The sequence below is a fragment of the Symphalangus syndactylus genome, chromosome 6 (assembly GCF_028878055.3).
Source record: "Symphalangus syndactylus isolate Jambi chromosome 6, NHGRI_mSymSyn1-v2.1_pri, whole genome shotgun sequence".
NCBI classification, from domain to species: domain Eukaryota; kingdom Metazoa; phylum Chordata; class Mammalia; order Primates; family Hylobatidae; genus Symphalangus; species Symphalangus syndactylus.
The window spans coordinates 135,345,155-135,370,217 of NC_072428.2; the positions used below are offsets into that span (position 1 = coordinate 135,345,155).

Here is a 25,063-nt window from a genome sequence, read left to right on the forward strand (position 1 = left end):
CTTTGTTAATTTCTCAACAGGCCTCTTGAGGCATAAGATGGTGATGACATTCTCCAGAGAAGGAATTTAATTAATTAAGTTTGTTTCCTGTACTAGCTAAATCTTATTCCAACTTTTGTCTTTTTGTTCTGTAATTTTCTCAGTCAGTATGTGTATTAGTCAGTTCTCTCCCTGCTATATAGAAATACCTTTGACTGAGTAATTTATACAGAAAAGAGGTTTAATTTTGTGGTTCCATAGGTTGTACAGGAAGCATGATGCTGGCGTCTGCTTGGCTTCTGGGGAGGCCTCAGGAAACTTACAATCATGGCAGAAGGCAAAGATGGTACAAGTGTCTTACTTGGAATGAGCAGAACTAAGAGAGAAAATGGAGAGGTGCTACAGTTTTAAACAACCAGATATCACAACAGTTCAGTCACTTACTACCACAAGTACAGCACCTAGGAGATGGTGCTAACCCATTTATGAGGACTCCACCTCCATAATCCAATTACCTCCCACTAGGCCGAACCTCCAACACTGCAGATTACAATTGGACATGTAATTTGGTGGAGGAAGATCCAAACCATATCAATATGTTAACATTTTTGACTGTGATTGTGATTCTGTCAGCTCTTTGATATATATGTTGAGGTTGTTTGGGTCGCCCAGTTATTGGGAATTTAGGTTTCAAATCGTTGCAGGAGGTGCCTTATAAATACATTGTCTCAGGAAAGTTATTTTTCTAGCTTAGCAACAATTCAATTTTCTTTGTAATTATCTAAAGAGAGTTTCCTTTGGATTCAGCATTACAGTAAAGGATTTCTTTAGTTTTTATTTCTGCCCTGCTTGTCTCATAAATCCATCAAAACTAAATGTCATTTGTGCATAGTCCAACTTCAAAGGGGCTTCAATGCTCTTCTTATTCCTTTGGGTTCTGACTTTCTCATGGATTTTGACCTGGTATTTCCCTTCTATCCTTTAGGGATTTTGAGGAATTAAAATTTATTTTCATTATTTTATGCAGCATTTAAATTTTTTTATTTCTTTAAATAATCTATCAAATTTACCTCCCCAAAATATAAGTCCTCTGCTCCTAACTTTATTACTTATTTCCTGTAAAAGATTTTAGTTTTATGCTTTAAGTTCTTTATTCTATCTTTTTGAATTGCTCTTTTATAACCTGGTGATGTTGGTTGCTTTTGTTTTTTGAATGAATCCATTTTCTTCAAAGTACCACTTAAGTAGCGTTTCCTAATTTCAAAAACTTCAGAACATTTTCTACTTCATCCATGGATTGTATTTTTAGATTTCAAACACATTTTTCCTACCAGTCTAATTATTGGTTTCTAACCAATTTTACTGTGAAAAAAAAGAGTAAGTTCTATAGGCAACTAATATTTTTAATGAGTTGTGGCTTATGTCATGACCTATAAAAATGTCAATTTTTAGAAATAGAACAGTCCACTGTTGTGTGCAAAGTTCTCTCTCTGGCTCTGTCTACATGAGCTACATATGTTAGTATAGCTTGTTAATTGTGTTTTTCCAATCTGCTATGTACTATCTGCTTAGACTATCACTTTTGAGAAAGACATGTTAAAATCATCCATTATTATTTCTTAGTACGTTTTTCTATGTTTCTGTCAACACTTCTTTTAATGTTAGAAGACCATATTTTCGGGTGTATATACATTCACACTGATAATACCTTCTACTAGTTTATTTCTTTAATCATCATGTAGTGATTATCTTAGCACTTATTTATTCTTACACCTCATGCTGTTTGATGCCTACTTTTCTTAATATCTCCATATAGAGTCTTCCATCTCTTATTGTCTTTTAAATATACTTATTTTATGGAACATATAGCTAGATTTTTCATGCAATTTATATCTTAGGGTTTTAGTAGATTATTAGCAATTATTACGACTTATTACAAATATTTCAATTAACTTTTATTTTGGCTTTTTCCCTCTTTCTGCGGCAGTTTCTCAATGGGTCATTTTTTTATTATTAATGTCTCTCTTCCTTTATTCTTTCTTCTTACATTAGAAGTATAATTTAAATTTAAAGTTTCTCTCATTAAATTAACATATGTTTTTTTTAAATTTTAGCAAAGTTTGATGTTTTTAACTTTTTCCCTTTTATTCTTGAGTAGAACTTTCAATTAATGTGTTTTGTTGCCCCTTGTGTTCCATCACTTACATCACCTATATTATTTGTGCTAAGGTTTAATTCTTAATTTTTAATCATAAAAATATAAGTATTATTTTTAATGGCCTATAATTAATTAGATTCAACAATATGTTTTGCTAATTCTCCTGGGTTTAATTTTTTTCTCAGCAAAGTATGTTTTTTCCCAATAGTTCTTTCTCAGAAAGTTTTTAGGTGGTAAAATGTTTTAACACATTTAAATAATAATGTTATTTTATTCCAGTGTTATTCACTGACAAATATTATATTTGGTTATATCAGTCCAGATTGACAAATATTTTCCCTCAGCACTTTTGAGGCACAACATCATTTTCTTGCATGTGGTTTTGCTGCTGAATACATCATTAGCTTCATTATCACTCCCTTGTAAGATAGCTGTTCTTCTGCGTAGCTGTTAGGTATTTGTTTCCTTAATTTTTCCCAATATATTATTATAAACAATTACAAATTCGTGGGAAAGTTGACAAACTGTGAGGTAGTGAATACTTGTATTACTACCACATATTATGCTATATCTGCTTTATCTCTCTCTCATACACACACACACACACACACACACGTGTGCACACATACATGTATTCCAATTATCTATTTTCTTTGGATGAGTTGCAAACTTAATCTTAGATTTGATTTAATTAAAAAGTATCGCTATTCATGGCCAGGCACAGTGGCTCATGCTTGTAATCACAGCACTTCTGGTGGCTGAGGTGGGCAGATCACACGGTCAAGAGACAGAGACAATCCTGACCAACATGGTGAAAACCCATCTCTACTAAAAATACAAAAAAATTAGCTGGGCGTGGTGGTGCATGTCTGTAGTTCCAGCTACCTGGGAGGCTGAGGCAGGAGAATCGCTTGAACCCAGGAGGCAGAGGTTGCAGTGAGCCAAGATCGCGCCACTGCACTCCAGCCTGGCGACAGAGTGAGACTCCATCTCAAAAAAAAAGAAAAAAAGATCGCTATTCATAATTGTATTCATAATTAACAGTCTTTTTAAGGTATGACAGTAATGTAATGAACTGTGTATCTTAAGTGTAGAATTTAATAATTTTGGCTAAATTCATCATCACAATCAAGATAATGAATGTAATGATCAAAAAAAGGCATCCCTTGTCTCTGCACAACACATCCCTCAACCCTTCTTCACCAAGCAAACAATTATCTGTTTTCTTACACTACCATTTCCAAAGTGTTAGTTTACATTTCCAAAAATTTTATTTTATGATTTATACAATATGTCTTCTTTCCATCTGGCTTTTCTCACTGAGTGTAATTTTTTTAGATTAGCTTATATTGCAGTGTATATCAATAGTTCATTATGTTTTTATTGCTGAGTTATATTTCATTATATGGATACACTACAATTCACTTATCCATTCATATGTTCATAGCTTTCCAATTGTTGGCTATTGCAAATAAAGGTGCTCTGAGTAGTTTTTCTGCTAGCCTTTGCATGGACATATGCTTTCTTTCTTTTGGGTGAATATGTAGTAATGCAATGATTATATTACCTGGTGGTGTGTATTTAAATTTTCAAGGAACTGTCGAATTGTTTCCAAACTATTTGTAGAAATTGCAGTGCAAGATAAATCCATGTATACATATTGTTCCCAATGCTTGTATTTTTTTTGTCTTTTTTTTTTTTATTATACTTTAGGTTTTAGGGTACATGTGCACAATGTGCAGGTTTGTTACATATGTATCCATGTGCCATGTTGATTTCCTGCACCCATTAAATCCTACAAGAAAACCTAGGCAATACCATTCAGGACATAGGTGTGGGCAAGGACTTCATGTCTAAAACACCAAAAGCAATGGCAACAAAAGCCAAAATTGACAAATGGGATCTAATTATACTAAAGAGCTTCTGCACAGCAAAATAAACTACCGTCAGAGTGAACAGGCAACCTACAGAATGGGAGAACATTTTTGCAACCTACTCATCTGACAAAGGGCTAATATTCAGAATCTACAATGAACTCAAACAAATTTATAAGAAAAAAACAAACAACCCCATCAAAAAGTGGGCAAAGGACATGAACAGACACTTCTCAAAAGAAGACATTTATGCAGCCAAAAAACACATGAAGAAATGCTCATCATCACTGGCCATCAGAGAAATGCAAATCAAAACCACAGTGAGATACCATCTCACACCAGTTAGAATGGCCATCATTAAAAAATCAGGAGACAACAGGTGCTGGAGAGGATGTGGAGAAATAGGAACACTTTTACACTGTTGGTGGGACAATGCTTGTATTTTTAACGTTGGTCATTCTAATAGGTGCGTCCTGGCACCACTGATTTCTATTAATGACTAATGATGTTGAGTGTTCTTTCATGTGCTTAGTTGTCTGTAAAACTTCCATGGTTAATTGCCAAATAAAATTTTTGCTCATTTTTCGTTGGATTGTTCTCTTACTATTGAGTTTTGAGAATGTGTATTCTGGATTCAATTTCTCTATTAGATATATGATCTGCTAACATTTTCTTCCCGTCTGGGATAAAAGGTATATCCACACAGCACACCCCAAAGAGGTGCTCAAATGTTCTTTTTTCCAATGATAAAAGTAAAGTAGTTACTTAAGTTTGTTCACTCATTTTCTGGGGAAACAAAAGACTGAGGCTTGTGCTCTGTTAAGATTCACTTTTGAAATTTTATAATTCTATGGAACTCAATATTATACTAAAATTTAATAAATCTTATATGTTTTTTTAGTGTAATGCTTTTTTACAAGTCATATAAGAAAAATAAGAGATCCTCATCTTTCCAGTGTTACACGCAAAAATAGGGCAGAAAATACTTTCAATATCTGCAATTAAACACATCAATATGAATGGGATAATCTAGCAGAGGCCATTATTTAGATACATTAATATTTGATTGAGACAATTTAGTTATTAAAATTATTTTTAGTTACTGGTAATGGTATAAAAGCACATTATAGCTATGTTTTTTTTTTGAGATGGAGTCTCGCTCTGTCGCCCAGGCTGGAGTGCAGTGGCGTGATCTCGGCTCACTGCAAGCTCCGCCTCCTGGGTTCACACCATTCTCCTGCCTCAGCCTCCGGAGTAGCTGGGACTACAGGCGCCCGCCACCACGCCCAGCTAATTTTTTTGTATTTTTAGTAGAGACGGGGTTTCACCGTGGTCTCGATCTCCTGACCTTGTGATCCACCCGCCTCGGCCTCCCATAGTGCTGGGATTACAGGCGTGAGCCACTGTGCCCGGCCCATTATAGCTATATTAAGATTGTAATATCAGGCGTATAAAGACAAGGAAATTGAAAAATCTACATTTCTTTCAGTAATGTTACCATAGCCATTTAAGTTTTAAAATATGTATTTATTATCAAATAATCTTTTTGAAAGTAAATTAATCACTAATTAAAATAGGCGAGCATTATGGCTTATATAGAAGTTGATCAAGCTTTTATTGTAACAGTTCTCTCTGTTTGGTTGAAATATTCCATCTTAATATTTAATTGAGGGTACAAACCTTTACAATTGTCCTTTCTGCATCATACAAGGTATTCAATATGATTGAGGACAGGTTGAGCCGATGGGTAGGAACATTGCCTCTGCCCTTGAGTAACTGCTTAAATCCAAATAGTAAATTTGTTGTGGTTGCTAATAATAAAATCTGCCTTAGTCTCCCTCTATACTCTGTCATTTTTATAGTCTCAGTGGACAATAGTTTTTCAAGTACTTTACTAATCCACAGAATTCCTGAATTCTGCTCACTGTTTAGACCTAAAGATATTTTCTCTATTCTTCCCTCTTGACTGATGTCCTTCCATTTTACATTCATTAAGATTGTTCTCCGTAAAATATGCTTGCATTTTAAGAGGAAACTCATTACCTGCTTAACAGTTGTTTTTAAAAATGGAGGGTTAATATAAGTATTGAATTCCAATTTGTTCTTTTTTGGTAGGAATCATGCTATTGAGGAAATCGAAGACTCTCCCTTGTCAGATAATAACATAAGTCTAAAATTAAAAGACATTTAATGCCTCATTGTATTTCTCTTACTGCATCTCCAACAATTGTTTTCATATTGATATCAATATTAATTTATTCACTGATACTTAAAATATTGTGCTTTTCTGTTCTTCCCCATCCCACTCCTTTTACTTTGGCATTATTTAATACTTACATCCACTCTCACTAGTCTTTCATCTCCATTTTCTTTTCTCTTAAATTTGATGTTTATATTTGTTTACACATTTAAAGTACCTATTTAAAACTCTCAATTATATAATAAAATTTTGATTTCTTGCTCCCTTCTGAATATATTGAATCTTTATTATCTAAATGAATCAATAAGAATCCAGATCTTACCCTTGACCCCTTCTTTTTAACCTATTTGTTACTTAATATTCTAAATATTGTTAAGATATTAAAAAATAAAATTCATTTACTATTTACTTATATCTGAAAACCACAATCTGCTGTGTTCTCTTCCAGTTGATTCTAATAGCTGAAAACCACTGTCTGCCTTATTGTAATGATGTAGATATTTTTCTTTGAAAAGTCAAGCAGTGGGCTGGCATTACAGCTTTTCCTATGTGGGGTCACAACCCCTGTGACACTCAGGGAAGAACACATTGGCAATGTCAAACAGATCATCTTTCATTGAACATCATCAATAGTTTCATAATATGGCACATTTCTATTTTTCTTATATTCATACATTAGTTTCTTGAAGATATTTGTTGGTTTTGTTTTTCTTAGTGTTTCTAATTCTATTATTTTCATTGTTGAAAGAAGAAACATATGCCCTCTTCAACAGATTCCTTCAATATTCCAGCACATGAAAGACTTCATCTCTTGAATAGAATCTACTCCTTTTTTCTATTTACATTTTCCTTACTGCTCAGGAATTTCTTGTTCATATTTGTCCTGATTATTACTAGGCTATCTAGAAAGTTATTATTTTAAAATTTATTTGCTTTGGACTCCTTACTTAAATCTGAAACAGAATAGTTCCTTTACCCCTTCGTGAGTCCTGTGAAGGGGTTGGCTTGTTTACTCAGCCCGCAGCTCTCAACCCCTCATGGGAGTGGGAGCAAGCAAGTGAGTATCTAGGAGTTGCCAGCAACCCCCAGAGCCCCAGAAGGTGTGTGTTACATGCTGCTTTTTTAGTTTTGCCATCCACGGATGGCTGAAATGTTAGCCCGGTGGAAGGTCAGTGTGACAGCCTCCTTCACCTGCATCTGGAACCACTTTGTCTGGCTTCCAGGAGGAATCAGGTCGCAGGAACAAATTGAAGGTGGTAAATGTGTAGGATTTTATTACCAGTGAAAGTGGCTCTCAAGGGGATGGGGAGCTGGAAAGGGGATGGAGTGGGAAGGTGGTCTTCCCCTGGAGTCTCGCCGTTTTCAGCTGAACTCTTCTCCAAGGTTCCGTAGTCAAGCCATCCCTTTGAAATCAAGCTGCTTCTTCTCTTCTCTCCTTCTCTGCCACTCTGCTGCTAGTGGAGCCTAGGGTTTTTATGGGTACAGGATGCAGGGCAGGGCAGGTCAGGGTGGTTTTGGAAAAGGCAACATGCGAGCAAGAAAACAGGAATGCATGTTCTTACTTTGGAGCCCTTGCCAGGGACCCTGCCCTTTTCTACCCAGTATTTCCCTGCCTTCTGTCTGTATCAAATCCATCATTTTTAAAAATTCCACGCCTACATCTTGCGATTGTTAATTTTGTTTTATGTAAACAGATAGTCATGTAACCTTCTCCAAAATGGTATGTGAGAGGTACATTTTCTGATTTCTTGAGTTTCTCAAAACTCCTTTATTTTGCTATTTCTATTGATGGATTTCTTGGCTGGACATATAATTCTAAGTTGAAAATATTACTGCCTCAGAATTTTGAAGTAATTGTTACCTTTTTTTAGTACCAAAGTTGAAGATTTAAAAAAATCCGCTGCATTTATGACATCTATTGATTAGTATTTTTTCTTAGTATTCTCTGGATGCTTTTGAAATTTCTTTTTATACATGGTGTACTTGAAATTCCCCAATGATGTCAGTGATGTGCCTTTGAATTATTATTTGTATATTGAGCTCAGCAATCAGTGGGCCCTGTTATATCTACAGCTGGGCACCAATCTTCATCCCTGGAAGGTTGTTTCAGATTCTTTATTTGATAGTATCTCTTTTTTTTTTCTTAATGTTTCCCTTTTGAAAGTCCTTTTGATTAGATATTGAGCAATCTGGACCTACTCTTCACCAATTCATTTTCTTTTATAGGTTTTCTCTTTTTTATGTTTTCAGGTGTATGTTCCAGAAGAAGACCTCAAATTTTCTTTTAATCTTCCTATAGATTTCCATTTTTAATTTGTTAACATAGTTTTAATTTCTAAAGTTTTATTTTTTCTGAGAGCTTTTTTTTTTATTCAGTCCCATTCATGACTCTTATTTTATAAGAGGCATCATCTAGAAGCCTTCTGAAGACATTATGTGTTTTAAGCTTGTCTACTGTCTATGAATGATCTCTCTTTCTTCTTGGGGCCACATTTTTGTGTAATTGACATTTTTTTCTCCTTTCATACTGCTAATTTGCTTCATATGTCTAGTAATCTGTAGTTTTCCATTCAAATGAAGAAATAAAGTATTAGATTACTTGAGTTGTTTGTCACATATCTCTTAAGTTGTTGGGTATGAAGGCTAGAATTTTCTATTAATATTTTTTTCTTGAATAAGGACGTTCAATAGGGTAGTACAGAAGCAGAGCTTGTTAATTGGCAAACTCTCTTTCATACTCAAATGGTGTAGAACTGTCTTTAAAATGGAAGGCCCCACAGTTTCAGAATTAGAAGCACTTTACTTTGGAATAATAGCACACATTCAAGCAAGGTTAATTCTTATCTAAAATGTTCTTTATAATTGTTTTGAGATGGTCTTACAATTCAATCAAGTTCCTGTCCCCCTTCCTGATAACTCTCTCTTTATGGTCATGGAAAATGATGTGTTTTTGTATTTTGCCACATTTTCAGTCCTATTATTATATCTGCTCATTCCAAAGAGAAAAATTCTCTGAGTTTAAGCTATCCAGTTCAGGCTATCTTATTTTTGCATCTGTCATCTGCTGTATTAGAATTTGAGAAATATATTCTCTTTTAATTTTATCAATATGATTTTATCTTTTACTTTTATAAAATTTATAGAATTCCCCTAATATGTGTGCTCTCTACCCACTTATTTTACAGTTATGGGTTTATCCCCATTTTAATCATTTATTATTTCGATAGTGCCTTGAAGATAAAATCTAGACTAACACATTTGCTTAGTCTGCCATATTTCTGTGTAAGTATAAAGTATATATTATTCCTAATTATGAATTGTTATGAATAAGAATTTGAAAGATGTTTATCAAAATAATTAAAACTGTAAATGTGGCACTTGCAATTTTATTTTAGCAATTTATACTAGATGTTAAAATTTTATTCATATATATAGTTACATAGATGTTCAGTGGAGGGTTATTATAAAAGTTACATCAGTAAAAAAGATTTAACAAAGGGAGATTATGTCATTAAAATATGGCACATATAATTTTAAGCTACAGAGCTTATTTTTATAGTTGTACTCAATATTCATGCAGTAATTTTCAGTTCTTTCTACTTTATCATAAATATTATTTTTATAACTTTATTTGATTACATTTACATTTCTTATTCATTTGGTTTAGATTTAAATTGTAGTTATTAACATAAGAATTTAAGAGAGTGTAACAGAACAAATAAAATACAAGTATGGCTGGCTATAATAAATTTAAATATGCAAAGTTCATCTTATAGAGGCAGAGAGGATAGATACTAGCAGGAGTGTGAGATACACTGATTTATAAAATGATGATCAAAGTTTGGTTCAACAACAAATAGAAGGTTAGACAAAAAGGGATAACCTTTTGCACGAAATGAAACTTAAGCAGGAATCTATCATGTGATTAATATTCAAAAATATACTATTGTATATATAATTTAACCTGATATGACATAAGTCTTAGAATAATTGCTTTAAAAGTAATGCACTAAAATACAAACAAAAAAGAAAGAAAGAAAACAAACAAAAAACACTATGCTTCTAAAGAGCTCTTACATTGGCCCTGTTTTGGGCAACAGTTTACAGTTCATCAAAGGAATGTCTTCAATACACTACAATGATGCCCTATTTTGTTTTTGAAGAAACTTGTATCTCTTTGAGTGGGGTCTCACACATTCTGCTGTTTTTCTCAAAATCGAGCACTGTGTCGAGGGTTTCCATGTTTGGAAAATTTTCTGGCTCAGCACAATGCTCTGCCAGACGCTGACTTCTCTCATGGTTTTGTAAACCCAGTTTCTAAATCCAGAGCCACAAGCCTAGATTTCTCCATTCTCTGTGGATGAGTTTTCATGTGATATAGTTAGGTTTCTTTTTTTGCTGATGGGCCTTAAATTGAAAGCACTCTAGTCTCCTCTACTTTCTTGAGAAGTGTAAGACTACGCCTCTTGGATTCCTTAAGTCTCCAGTTTCCTTGTAAAACTTGATTCAGTACTTCTCCAGAACTCAGTAACAGGAAAACTTTTGATGTGTTGCCATTTCAGAATTTTGAGGTGAATTCCATGTAGACTTTAATTGAGCCAGCATATGAAAAAAATGAAGAAAAAAAATTAAGTTTTCAGATATTCACTGCTTATGGAAATTTTATTTATTATATAATATATGATTTCTGTGTTTGTCAGTTTGGGCTATTATAACAATGTATTACACACTAGGTGGCTTGCAAACAGCAGAAATTTCTAACAGTTTTAGAGGCTGGAAGTCTGAGATCAGGGTTCCAGTATGGTCAGATTTTGGTGAGATCCCACTTCCAGTTTGCAAACTGTCAACTTTTCCTTGTATCCTCATATGGCAGAATGAGAGCAAGCTAGTTCTCTGGCCTCTTTGTTTAAGGGCACCAACCCTATTTGTGACCTAATCTGCCCCCAAAAGCCCCACCTTCAAATACCATCCCATTGAGGATGATAGTTCAACGTTTAAATTTGTAGGGGACACATACATTCAGTCCCTAACAAGGTATTATTTATTATATGGGATATATCTCATGTATTATGTATGATATATATATATATATATATATATATATATATATAATGTTATATTTCCCATCCAATTTTTTATTGGAATGATTACATATACAATCAAGATGAAATATTAGCCAAGAAAGAAAGAAATGGGCCCCAGATAAAGTAAATCCAATAGAAACAACTTGTAAAGCTGTGTATAAAAATATTAAAATAATATCTAATAAAATAAAAATCATTATTAATTTTCACAAAGTTCCTACACAAAGACAATGTAAAACAACCAGTTGAATTTCTACATACCATCAAGTTAATAAATAAAAGCTGTAAAAGTTTATAATGATCACAGTAATAGTTATAGCAAATATCTGGAAGTGGTCCTAAATTTATATATGTCTTCATAAAAAATTATGAAACAAATTGAGATAATTTAAAGGACTAAGTAAATGGACAAAATATGTTACAATCATAGATTTGAAGACAGTAATTTAGAGATGGAAATTCTCCTTAAACTTCTTCTTAAATTAAATACAAATTCAATCAAAATTGTCCCAACAATGTATTTCTATGTATTTTGGTATTTTTAAAAATTTGTAAGTGTATTCCATATTTTAAGTGGAAATGCAAGTGGCTAACAGTAGCCAAGCAGTCTTTTAGGTGGGAAGCCTTGCTCTATTCATAATGAAGCTACACTAAGACAATGTGGGAATAGTACAAGTACATAATAAAGAGCCTCCAGACAGAGCCTAATATATATAAACACTTGATTTATACATAAACATAGCCCAGAGTAACTGTAGATGAAGGTTTGGGGGAAAAATAGAACTTGTACCATATGTCAAACCTACACAAAATTTCATGTCAATTTCATGTCAATATATCTAACTGTGGAAATTGAAATAATAATCTAGAAGATTATGTAGAAGTTAACCTCATTATCCTGGATTAGGCAAAATTTCTTAAGGTGTTTTTAACCTAATGTTTCTCAAAGTTATTTAACTAGAAACTGTGCGTGTGTGTGTACGTGTGTTTAAGACATTAATATATTGGGAAAATAACTTTTCTCTGAAACCTTTTGGGAAAAGCTACCTTGAGTTCTCTGTTTTATTACCAAATTAGCACAGGACAATCACCAGAATTAAGGGCCGTGATTATCAGCTGAAAAACTTTACAAGAACAGTTCAGGGTATAAAGCCTGACCCCGGTCTGGTAAAAAAAACATCAAAGCAGGAAACTACCATTTTCCACAAAAAGATCATAAGATAATGTATTTTGGCTGTCTGTCAAGATCGAGTTCCAGTGTAACAAGGTTAGCTGCACTCAAGTAAGTATATACGGAGCAACTTATGTCATCAAGAAACATTAACCAGGGAATTGCACAAAATTTCGTTTAGCTTTTGTGTAAGATTTTTATTACTAGAAAAACAATGATTAAAAGATATACTTGTGGCGGCTGCCGGGAGCGGGCCCGGACAGGCTGACGGGTTCGGAGATTCAGAGCGAGGGAGACTCCTGCCTAGCGGGAGCCAGAGGGGGTGTCCTGGGCTCCGTGGAGACCAGGGCGGAGGAAGAGTTGCGCCAGAGAAAAAAGCCAAAGTCTTCAGAAAATAAGGAATCTGCTAAAGAAGAGAAAAATCAATGACATTCCAATTCCTGAAAGAGCTCCAAAACGAGCTTGAACGGGGAATCACGTTTCAGGGTGACAGTGCCATTTATTAGACCTATCGTAAAGATATGTTAAAGGCACCCTCATTTGAAAGAGGTGTTTATGAACTGGCACACAATAACAAAACTTCTATCTCTGAAGACTCTAAATGCAGTGCAGCAAATGTCTTTATATCCAGAACTTACTGCCAGTGTTTTTTGTCAAGCCACTGGTAGCAACGAGATTATTGAGCCAGTGTATTTCTATATTGGCGCTGTTTTTGGATTCCAAAGAATATATATTACTGCATTATTTGTTACAAGTTGGCTTATGAGTGGAACATGGCTAACAGGAATGCTTACTGTTGCATGCCTCATTATTAACAGGGTAAATACAACAAGAATGAAATACTCTATTCCTTTAAGAGAAAACTGGGCACTACCATATTTTGCGTGCCAAGTTGCTGCCCCTACAGGCTATTTAAAAAGCAACTGAAAATACTTATGGACAGGACTTTTGCTACTTGTTGACAAGTGCTTCAACTTACATATTTATGATGACGTGGGGTATGGCCGCTATCTCCTGTTTCTTCGAGCATCGTCTCTATTCCTGCTCGATATCTTGCCGCTGGAGCAAAGTGACAAGGTTCATCAAGTTTATAAAATCTACATATTTTCTCTCTTTCTGGGATATTTACTGCAGCGTGGGAATCCAGCTGTACTGGTATTTCCTTTGTTAAGTTTACTAGCAGCCTAAATGATTGCTAAGTGCCTTCAGCTGAATGTGAAGAAAGAAACTTTTGTAGCTAAAACAATGAAAGTGATTATTAACTTTTACTTGGTGTGTACTCTGACAGTGACATTGAATATTCTAATGAGGATGTTTGTCCAGCACAAAGAAAATGGGCACATGCTCAAATTCCTTGAAGTAAAATTTGGACTAAATATGACTACGAATTTTACAGTGATTTAGCTCCTCTGTCAAGATTCCCTGCAGGCACCTTCTCAAGACGTTTTTTGCTTTTTTTTATTTTTTATTTTTTATTTTTGCAATTGACAATCTTCTTTATTACATTTCTATATTCCAGTGTTAATTATTTGTTTTCTTTCTATACTGCAAGTTATTTTTAGGAGGATTAATACTAAATTCCTGACAGAAACTGTTATTCTTGATAATGGATGAATTGGAGAAAGGCCAGAAATAATTTATCATGTAATTCACACTATTTTATTGGGTTCTCTTGTGATGGTTATAGAAGGCTTGAAGTACATCTGGATTCCTTATGTGTGCATGTTAGCAGCATTTGGTGTATGTTTTCCTTAACTTTGTACAACACTTTTCAAGTGGATTCGATTAAGAACCATACACCCAATATTGTTGGTGGTTTGCAAAGAAGATGACAGGCTAACCTACTCAAAATACAGGTGATTTTGTCATGAGGTCAAAATTAACTTTCTCCATATGTGAATTATTTCACTAGAGCTTACTGGATCAGATCCTACTTTGTATATAAAATCAACCCTGTGATATCCTTCCAACTTTGAAAAATAACAGAGCCTTCATTTCAAAGACTACCCGAAGTAAAATGCAGTTTTCTTCCACCTACTCCATGTCTTTTGCAGATTAGACTATGGGCATTTGAAATATTGCTGCTTCTTTCCCCCTCGTGCTCTTAACTGGATCCAGAGTTCTGTGGGAAATAGAAGATCAAGCATTACTGTCCTTTGATAAAATGTGATATCTACCATTCTGCAATATTCCAAACAGGTGTCTTCCTTCCTACTGAGAGGTGAAGCCAGCTGGACTTCCTGGGTCGAGTGGGGACTAGCAGAACTTTTCTGTCTAGCTAAAGGATTGTAAACACACCAATCAGCACTCTGTATCTAGCTAAAGGATTGTAAATGCACCAATCAGCACTCTGTAAAAATGCACCAATCAGTGCTCTATGTCTAGCTAAAGGATTGTAAATGCACCAATTAGCACTCTGTAAAATGGACCAATCAGCAGGATGTGGGTGGGGACAAATAAGGGAATAAAAGCTGGCCACCCCAGCCAGCAGCGGCAACCCACTCAAGTCCCTGTCCATGCTGTAGAAGCTTTGTTCTTTTGCTCTTCACAATAAATCTTGCTGCTGCTCACTCTTTGGTTCTGTGCCACCTTTAAGAGCTGTAACAGTCACTGCAAAGGTCCGCAGCTTCATTCTTGAAGTCAGCGAGACCAAGAACCCACCAGAAGGAAACAACTACTTCTTTTTTCTGCTTTTACTGATTGCAATATTTTCCCTGTAAAATCTTCATTCCCTTATAATATTGATTTGAATATGTTCAAGGACAGAATGTATTTCTCAAACGTAACATTTAACAAATATGTAATGTGACATAATTGTTTACTAGAAAGAATTATTCCTACCTTTAAACAAGTTTCTGAAAGTGTTTCATGATTTATAACAGCTGAAGTTTTACAATAAAAAACTAATTTAAATGTTAGCTGAAAATATGTGGGATTTAATTAAAATGGAAATTATATAAAGGTAAGTGATTTTTAAGGATATACATAAAGATATATCCAGAATTTTCATGATAATGTTCTCATCATCTGCTGCTTATATAAGTGAACACTTTCTTAGTAATACAAAGTGCACAATATTATTGCATTTTATTTTTTATGACTGTCTAGTGATTAGTTTTTTCACTTATGCCTATTAATTTGATACCAATTTGATAATGATAAAATAATAACTGTTATCTATATTTTTAAATGGACATTTAAAATAATGTTGTTCAGGTTTTTAGAAAAATATTGATATTGGGTATACAATTTATTCATGTTTTCTACTGAAGTATTAAGTAAAACATTAAGTCTTTATCGGAATAAAAATATGTGCTCTAAAATGAGCAACAATTTCTGGAGATACATGCAGATGCTGTTAAACATACCTCTGCATATAGATGTGTTTATTATAAAATGAGTGATGTTATTTATGAAACTGATGCAGTCTTCAACATTAAGAAAAAATGACGATTATAATAAAATTTACAACATGGTTTCACAGTCTAAATTCTATGTTCCTTTAAGTTAAATATTTTTATATTTTTAATCGTCTATTAAGAGAAACTTTAAAATACTTAATCTGGCCTTATAAAGAGATTCAGGATAGATGTAGCCTGTGGATGTGTCATTTTAATGAATTGGGATAAATGTTTAGTTTTTCCTTGTGCTCCTGCTCAGTGAACAGATTTTCAAAATTTTCACTTGTTAGAGTGCTGCAAAAATTACATTTTCAGTACTTTATTACCTTAGAAGGGAGCATTTCTTTATTGTCTTTTTCTGTTACAGATATATTATAAAAGTACATGCATTCTTAGACAAACTCTAGGATGCTTTGCTCTTTTGGAACTTAATTGTTTGGGCTCACACCTGTAATCTCAGCACTTTGGGAGGCCAAGGTGGGCAGATCACGAGGTCAAGAGTTCGAGACCAGCCTGGCCAACATGGTGAGACCCCCGTCTCTACTAAAAATAAAAAAAATTAGCCAGGTATGGTGGTGGGCGCCTGTAGTCCCAGCTACTCGGGAGGCTGAAGCAGGAGAATCGCTTGTACATGCGAGGTGAAGGTTGCAGTGAGCTAAGATCACGCCATTGCACTCCACCCTGGGCGACAGGGCGAGACTCTGTCAAAAAAAAAATAGAAAGAAAGAAGAAGGAAGGAAGGAAGGAAAGAAGGAAAGAATTGTTTGATGGTGATGTCATATATCTGACAGATTAGTTTCAGTCATTCTCTTTTCACTCTTAGACATAATTTTTTTAGCTATATTAAGATAGTTGCAGACAATGTGCTTCAGGTTGACTCTGTACATCTGAGCAGTGGGTCACTATTATTTCACTTCAAGCCTTCTGAAAATATTACCATAGTTATCTAAGCACACGATGAATAATCACATGGTAGTACTTGTGATTAGAGGATGTAAAATAATGTAATTTAAAAAGTCATCTTCCATATATTGAAGGGGAAATAGAACACCCTACTTTTTATTTAGTGTGAAATATTTAATTGAATTTTTATTGACATATAATGAAAACATGCTGAATTAGGTTTGGTGGTTGCGTTTTTTTTTGACATATTCACAAGCTGCTTTTACTTCTTTCTGTCGACTTTTTTCTTAAATAAAATCGTTCTGAAAAAAATGTTAAAAATAAGATATATTTGCATAATTTATGCATATGTTATTAAAAATATTCTAGGATTAAAGTAGTCCATGTTCGCCCTTCTAACAGGAACAACACAGCAAAGGTTGCAGGCTAAGCATCAGACATAGAGCACCACACCCAAATTGCTCAGGCCAGAGGCTAGAGATAACTATGAGGCATCTTTCCTGCCTAGCTGAATGGGCTCCCTGAAGGAACCATTCAGACTTGCCCACAAACTTAAAGTGACCCATTCACTGTTCTGATACATACTGCAAGTTTTCTCTCTCTGCCTGTCCCTGTCCCCCTCCCTCTCCCTCTCTCTACCTAACTCCTCTTTCCTGCCTCATGTGATCCAAGGTTGGAGGACTGCCCACCCAACTCACTGCATCCTCCGTGCCAAGGACCTGTAAATAATCTTTGAACCTGATTCCTGACATGGTGGTGTGTTGAATTTGTGCCTTCCATCTGCAGAACCAGGGACTACCCTAGCTTCTGTTTTCCCTGCTGTGCTAGGGGTGACACAAGATTGGGCTTCCAGCACCAGAACTGTGGTCAGATATGAGCCACAAGGGGTCTTCTGGTACAAGCAAGTTTCTCATGTGAAGGACCGCCTGGCCACTGGTTGGACAGCTAGGCATTAGGCCATCCACCAGGTAAATGAAGCATCCTGTGAAAGACACTCTGTAAACACCCACACCCAGCAATTATTCATAGCAGAATTGCTAGCCATGTTGTACTAAAAGCTCAGTTTAGCTGGGGTCTCTCAAAGCAATCCTATTTAAAATAGATTACATGAAAGGCATTTTCGTACCAGCCTCTATGTCTAGATCCATCCCTTATTTTTTCTAAAATATTCTTAACCATTCTAAGCCTCACATATCTACTTTATAAACTGAGGATAATGTTAACTGCCTTTAATTAAATGATAGAGGTGCGGATTATCTTATTGAAGCTATGTCCTTTAAATAAACATTACATGGTAACAAAGGAACACAACAGCCAGAGTCATGACTTAAATTTGTAAGCACAATGGGCGTCCCCTCTGTAGAGAGGCTGGCACATGAAACAATCTACCAGGGATCCCATTCAAGGAGAAGTGGCCAATCTTACATGGCACAAATTGTTCATTTGATGCAGGTACTGAAACATTCAGCTGACTAGAGGATTCTAGAAGTTATGTGACACAGACAGACTTCTCATGGGGAAGGAGTGATTCATCTCCACTGGGGCTAATGAGAGGATTAGCCTGTGTGTCTCTCGGTCATCACCCAGTCATGGGGTTCCAGGGGTGCATGCTTCCCATCTATGCAATACCCAATTTCCTACACTGGGCCTCTTCCATCCCCAGATTACATGTGATTCATCTGTGTTCCCTTCAATTTCTCCTGCTGTTCATGTGATTAAATTTTAATATAACACACTTGAAGGGTAGATATAGTTACCATAATATGCTTGAAAGATAAAATATTCTGATGGATTTTATTATTTGCTTTGATGTTAATAATTGTTAGAACTTTTATAAGTATGTGAATATTCCTAAAATAATGCATACTAAAAATATAATAGCCAAATTCTTTAGCATTTATTATGTGCCAAATATTGCGCTAAGTGCTTTACATGTGTAATCTCACTGCATCCAGTTCTGGGTAGCGTTACAATCATCCTTATTCAAATAATGAAAATATGAAGCCAATAGAAATTGAATATGCTACCCAGAGTCGCACAAGTATTAAGTAAAGCCAGGCTTTAAACTAAGATTTGTCAAAATCTAAATTTCAAAATTATTGTGCTTGACCATTAGATCATGCAGTAACCTGTATACCACACAGTGAGAAATGGGCTTTCCAAAACTATGAGGTAAAATCAGTATGTGCAAGACATTCACGTTAGAAAACAACAAACTGTTACTCATATGATGCCATCACATCATTAATTTTCTGGAAAAAAAATTAACTTCAAATTTGTATTCAAAGTCTATTTCAAAACAATTGTCGAGTCTACCAATAAAACAATATAACCAATAAATAAAAAATAAAAAGGTTTGGGTCATAATCTCAGTTGTTTGTCACTGTATGAATTTGGACAGCTTGATGAATCTGAGTCTATTATATTTTTAAAATGTTGCAAGGTTTTTGAAATGTTATGCATAGAATTTGAAGTTTGTATACACAAGTATCTCTTACTTTAATATTAAAGGCATGTTGGTTAATAATAATATTGCCTGAGATTGTAAATATTGCTTTAAATACAGGGCATGAAAGTTGTTAACAATATTTAATAAAGGATTAAATGTACATGCTATACTTTAGAAAGCTGCTACTATATTTATAACTTCTGTGAAGGTCACTCCATGTTCAGCAGCACTGTTTCACCTGACAAGGAAGGTTCTGCCTTAGGCTCACTGAGAGCTGCCTATTACTGTTGTCAATTTAACAAAATCTCACTTATTATGCTTTCAAGAAAGCTTATATTTTGTATAGTAAAGAGATTAAACTATAGATAGATAATAGATCATAATTTTAATAGAATCTATTTTAAGAACATGATATAAGAATGTATGCTTAAAATCTCATATTCATATCTATGTAATTCAAGTAAATTAACAAAACATGCGTATGTCAATATTCTTACTAAGTTACAATCTTCTTGCTATTAAAAGTCGGGTTTGTATTAATGCTTGCAAAGCAAATTTCTATTAACCAAGACCACAACTATCATTTTCTAAGTAAGACATTTTTTAGAGAAGAAGCATAATCACTATCATTGGTGTATATATGTATATAAATGTCATAAAAATCCTGTGTATATTTTTGGTGACTATCAAAGTTTGAACATGTTGAGATTCAGTTTTTTTATGTTAGTGATTTAAGGGATTGTATATGTTGCTGAAGTCATAAAAATTAGTGGACTAGAGCCTGCTAACAAAAGAATACTACCAGGATATAAATTAGATCCTTTGTAAAGGTCATTATTGCTACAATTATCCAAAATGGATTTAAAATTACAGGAATAATAGTGCATCACTTGATTCTCAGAAACATAAGACATTTCTAAAGACATCTAAAAATATCCTTCCTCAGTTCTCTAACTTGTTAAAAAATCTGTTTCTTTTTGGAATCTGTCTAATAGAACTATATCTGAAAACTTTATGATTTCCAATATTTAATCCATTATTTGGAAAACCCAAACAAGCATAATTGAGGTGTCATTTTGTTTGAATATCATATATACCCATACTATGAAATTATAGAAATATTAAAGGACATAATATAGTTAAGATTCTGACATATATTGGAGATATATTAGAAAATATTTTATTTAACCATTTTCTATCAAGGAACCAAAAGAAACATTTTAAAACAGACATTTTTATTAGTAAAACAGGTTTGACAGGTTTTTAGTCGAATTGAAATTCACAAAAGATTTTAAGTGCTTACTATGTTTCAGTAACATGGAAAAATACAGGTAAGACATATGCTCTTGTATCAAGGAATTTATAGTCTGTCAAGATAAAGAGTAAAGTGGAGTAAGTTACAAGGAAGGTACCTAAAGCAGAATGTTATCACAGACTAAAAGATAACAACTAACCCAGACTAAGCAGAAGGAGGCTAGGATGGATTTTAGGAATATCAGTACATTATCATAAACTTATTCAGCTGGACACACCAATCATCTGCTGTCCTGATGTGGTCTTTTTTTTTTTTATAGAAAATATAAACACAGCACCTTGTACCTTGTAGTTAACTAATCATCCAGTGAATGCTTTTAACTCTGCACCTGTTAATACCGACCAAACCAGACCCATTTGATTTCACTTAGACAGAAAAACAAAAAAGGTGTCATTCACTTTCCTGAAAGATATATCAACCCTCCAGCTCTCTCTCAAAATGTAAGAATAGGGACCTGTATAATTGTATTCTTCCAGAAGACATCATGCTAGTTCCCTCTATTAATGGTAGCAGTCTTATTGGACTCTGTAATCAGGATGTATTGAATATCTCAGAAGCCTTGGTAAGATACTTGTATGCCTGACAATGAGAAATAGAGCCCCATAAAAATTCAATGCCTGACCTTTTGTTTAAGTTTCAAGGTTTTCTTCAGTCTGAGCCATGAAAACATATCTGCTCCAAGGTAAATGGAAAGAGGCTATATCTGAAATCTACAACCAAGAAAATAGCGTGGTGCCTTTTGGGACTCTTTGAAGTCTCGAGGCAACATATAACAGTTTTAGGTATGCTTCTGCAACATATGTACCAAGAAACTCTGAAGCTCCCTGTTTTGACCTGGCCTGGAACAATACAAGGCTCTAGAATTCTGGAGCAAGTTGCACTGCCACTGGGCCATACGAACCCAGAGATTTAGTGGTACTTGAAGGGTCTGTGGCAGTTGGTGTTATATGGAAAAGGTCCCCTTTAGGAAAACTCCATCATACACTCTTGTGATGTGGAAGTAAGCCACTCCATATTTCCATATTCTTTTTTTTTTTTTTTTTTTTTTGAGACGGAGTCTCGCTCTGTCACCCAGGCTGGAGTGCAGTGGCGCAATCTCGGCTCACTGCAAGCTCCGCCTCCCGGATTCACGCCATTCTCCTGCCTCAGCCTCTCCGAGTAGTTGGGACTACAGGCGCCCGCCACCACGCCCGGCTAATTTTTTGTATTTTTGGTAGAGACGGGGTTTCACCGTGGTCTCGATCTCCTGACCTCGTGATCCGCCCGCCTCGGCCTCCTAAAGTGCTGGGATTACAAGCGTGAGCCACCGCGCCCAGCCGCCACTCCATATTCTTAAGATAACTTAATTTTTTGACATACAAACAACAGCAGAAAAATGATTTCTGGCTTGATACTAGGTCCTACTAGCAGTAGAAAATTTGATTGGGGTTGCCAACATACTATGCACATCTGAGCTGCCTGTCATGATCTGGCTGTTATCTGACCACAGAAGCCATACATTTTGGCATTTGCAATACTATTCATCGTGAAGTACAGGAAGTATATAGTATTGGGCTTGAACAGGTCCTGAAAACACAATTAAGTTACATGAGAAAGAGGCTCAGACCCCAATAAATCTACTTTTATTTTATTTTTAAATTTAACTTTAGTTTTCATTAACAAATAATAATTGTATATATTTATGGGGTACAATGTGATATTATGATATATGTATACATTGTGGAATGATTAAATCAAGCTAATTAACATATCTGTTACCTCACATCCTTATGTCTTTGTGGTGAGAACATGTACAATCTACTCTTTTCACAATTTCAAAATATACAGTAAATTAACTATAGTCACTATGTTATACAATAGATCATTATAACTTATTCTTCTATTTAACTGAAACTTTGTACCCTTTGAGTAACATCAACGAGTTTTGATGTTACTCAAAACATCAAAAGGGAAAACATGTTTTCCCTATCCATTCTGCCACCAATGTTTGGTAACAATCATTCTGCTCTCTATTTTTATGAGTCTGACAGTTTTAGATTGCACATATAGATGAGACCATTCAGTGTTTGTATTTCTGTGCCTGGCTTATTTCACTTCACATAATGTCTTGTAAATTCATCTATGTTGTCGTAAGTGACAAATTTATTTCTTTATAAAGGCCTTCTATTGTGTATCTCTACCCCATTTTCTTTATCCATTCATCCACTGATTGACATAAGTTGTTTCCATATCTCGGCAATTGTAAACAATGTTGCAATGAACGTGGGAGTCAGATATTTCTTCAAGATACTGATTTCCTTTCCTTTAGATGTATATTCAGAATATATATCTGGAGCATATAGTAATTCTATTTTTAGTTTTTTGAGGAAACTACAAAGTTTTCCAAAATTGATGTACTAATTTATATTCCCACCAACTTTATACAAGGTTCCTTTTTCTCCACATCCTTGCTAACACTTGTTACCTTTTATCTTTTTGATGACAGCCGTTCTAACAGGGGTGAGGTGATAACTTATTGTTGTTTTAATATTTCCCTGATTATTAGTGATGAAGAGCATTTTTTCATATACTTGAGAGCCATTTGTATGTCTTCTTTTGATAAATCTCTCTAGGTGATTTGCCTGTTTCTTAGTAGGATTGTTTGTTTTCTTGCTATTGAGTTGTTTGAGTTAATTATACAGTGTGGATATTAGCCTCTTATCAGATACAGGATTTGAAATATTTTTCCCCAATCTGTAGCTGATTTCTTCTAATAGTTAATTGTCATTTGCCGTGCAGAACCTTTTTAGTTTGATGCAATCTGATTTTTCTATTTTTGCCTGTGCATGCTTTAGTTGCCCCCAAAAGCATGGTCATATCCAAGGAATTATACACACGTCCACATTTAAAGCATTGATTCCTCTCCACAAACCCACACTTAAGGCTTTTGAAATTTCCCATGACAAGTTGTCTTGGGAAAAATAAATGTATATCTGGTTTATAAATTGTTTTACATCTTATGCTGGTGTATTAGGGTTATCCAGAGAACCAATAGGGTATATAAATCTAGAGTGAGATTTATTATGAAGAATTGGCTTACACATGTATGGAGGCTGAAAAGTCCCACCATCTGCCTTATGCAAGCTGGAGAACCAGGAAAACTGGGGATGTAAATTCAAATTTCAGTTTAAAGACTTGAGGAACAGAAGCGTCAGTGGTGTAAGTTCCAGTTCAATGGCAGAAGAAGACCTTTGTCTCCGCTCAAGCAGCCAGGTGAAGGCAGAAAATTCAACCTTCCTCCACCTTTTTGTTCTATTCAAATCCTCAATGCATTGGATGATACTTACCCAGCGCAATCCAATATACTCATTCACAAGTTCAAGTGCTGCTCTCTTCCGGGAACACAGACACATCCAGAAATAATGTAGCATAACCATGTCTCTGGGAATTCCATGGCCCAGTAAAGATGACAAATGAAGTTCACCATCATAGCTAGGAACACCTAGAAGTAGATGACTGTAGTATGATGTTCTTCCTCAGGCATGATGCAGAACAATGGTGAAAGAAAATCTTCCAATGGGAAGAACTGACAGGAGTACATCTGGTTGTTTAGTTTGCTTGGAAAAGAGGTGGATAAATGTCAGATTCATGCCGATTTATGAGCAATGACTATTATTTGGCTGGATGGTGAAGGATTTAGAAGGAAAAATATTGGAAAATTGTTTACCAAGAGGCCTGGGAGGATGTCATAGACCTCACAAAATTGGCACAAAAGCAAAAGGGTATTTTTGTCTTTTGTAGATGTCCACCAAATGGCAACTACTGAAGATCAGGCTCTTGGTAATCACATGGAAATGATGGCCCATTATACAGAAGGTCAGTGGACCTTCCTGCCCAGCCATGCTAATCCCTGCTGAAAGGGCTGATGAACCAAGTGACTGTGGAAGTAGCTATGGAAGCAGGCTTGAATTCAACAGTGTGGATTATGTGCTATAGCTATTGGTGAGTTCCCAATATGTCAACAACATAAAGTGACACTGAGCCACCAATATGATAATGTTTCCCAAGTGAACAAGCCAACACCTGGTGACAATTTGATTGTATTGGGCCACCCATCACAGAAGAGGAAGCAATTTACTCTTCTTGGAATAAAGGATTATTCTGGAAATGGATTTGTCTTCATTGCCAACAATGATCCTGCCAAAACACCATTCATGATTTTGGAGATTGCATTATTCACTCTCAGAAAATTTTCCACTGCATTTCTTCTGAACAAGGGAATTATTTTAAAGCAAATGAAGTGTAACAAATAGGTCTTTGCCAATGGAATTCTAGTTCCTACCATATACCCCGGCTCCTGACTAACTGAATAGTGGAATGCACTACTGGCCTTATAGCATGGAGGAAGGGGTTCAGAAGACACTTAGATCACCTTTCAGGTATCAGGTTATATCCTATATGCAGAAGTTAAGTTCCAGACCTTATATACCAAAGATGCTTCTATTTCTCCCATACCTATACTTCATGGGTCCAGGATGTAAGGAATGGAA

General features: G+C 35.0%; 1 pseudogene; it reads left to right on the plus strand.

The window, feature by feature from the left end:
* Window positions 1-306: 306 nt before the first annotated feature.
* Window positions 307-21,447, plus strand: LOC129485487 (probable C-mannosyltransferase DPY19L4; annotated as a pseudogene).
* The last annotated feature ends 3,616 nt before the right edge of the window (window positions 21,448-25,063 follow it).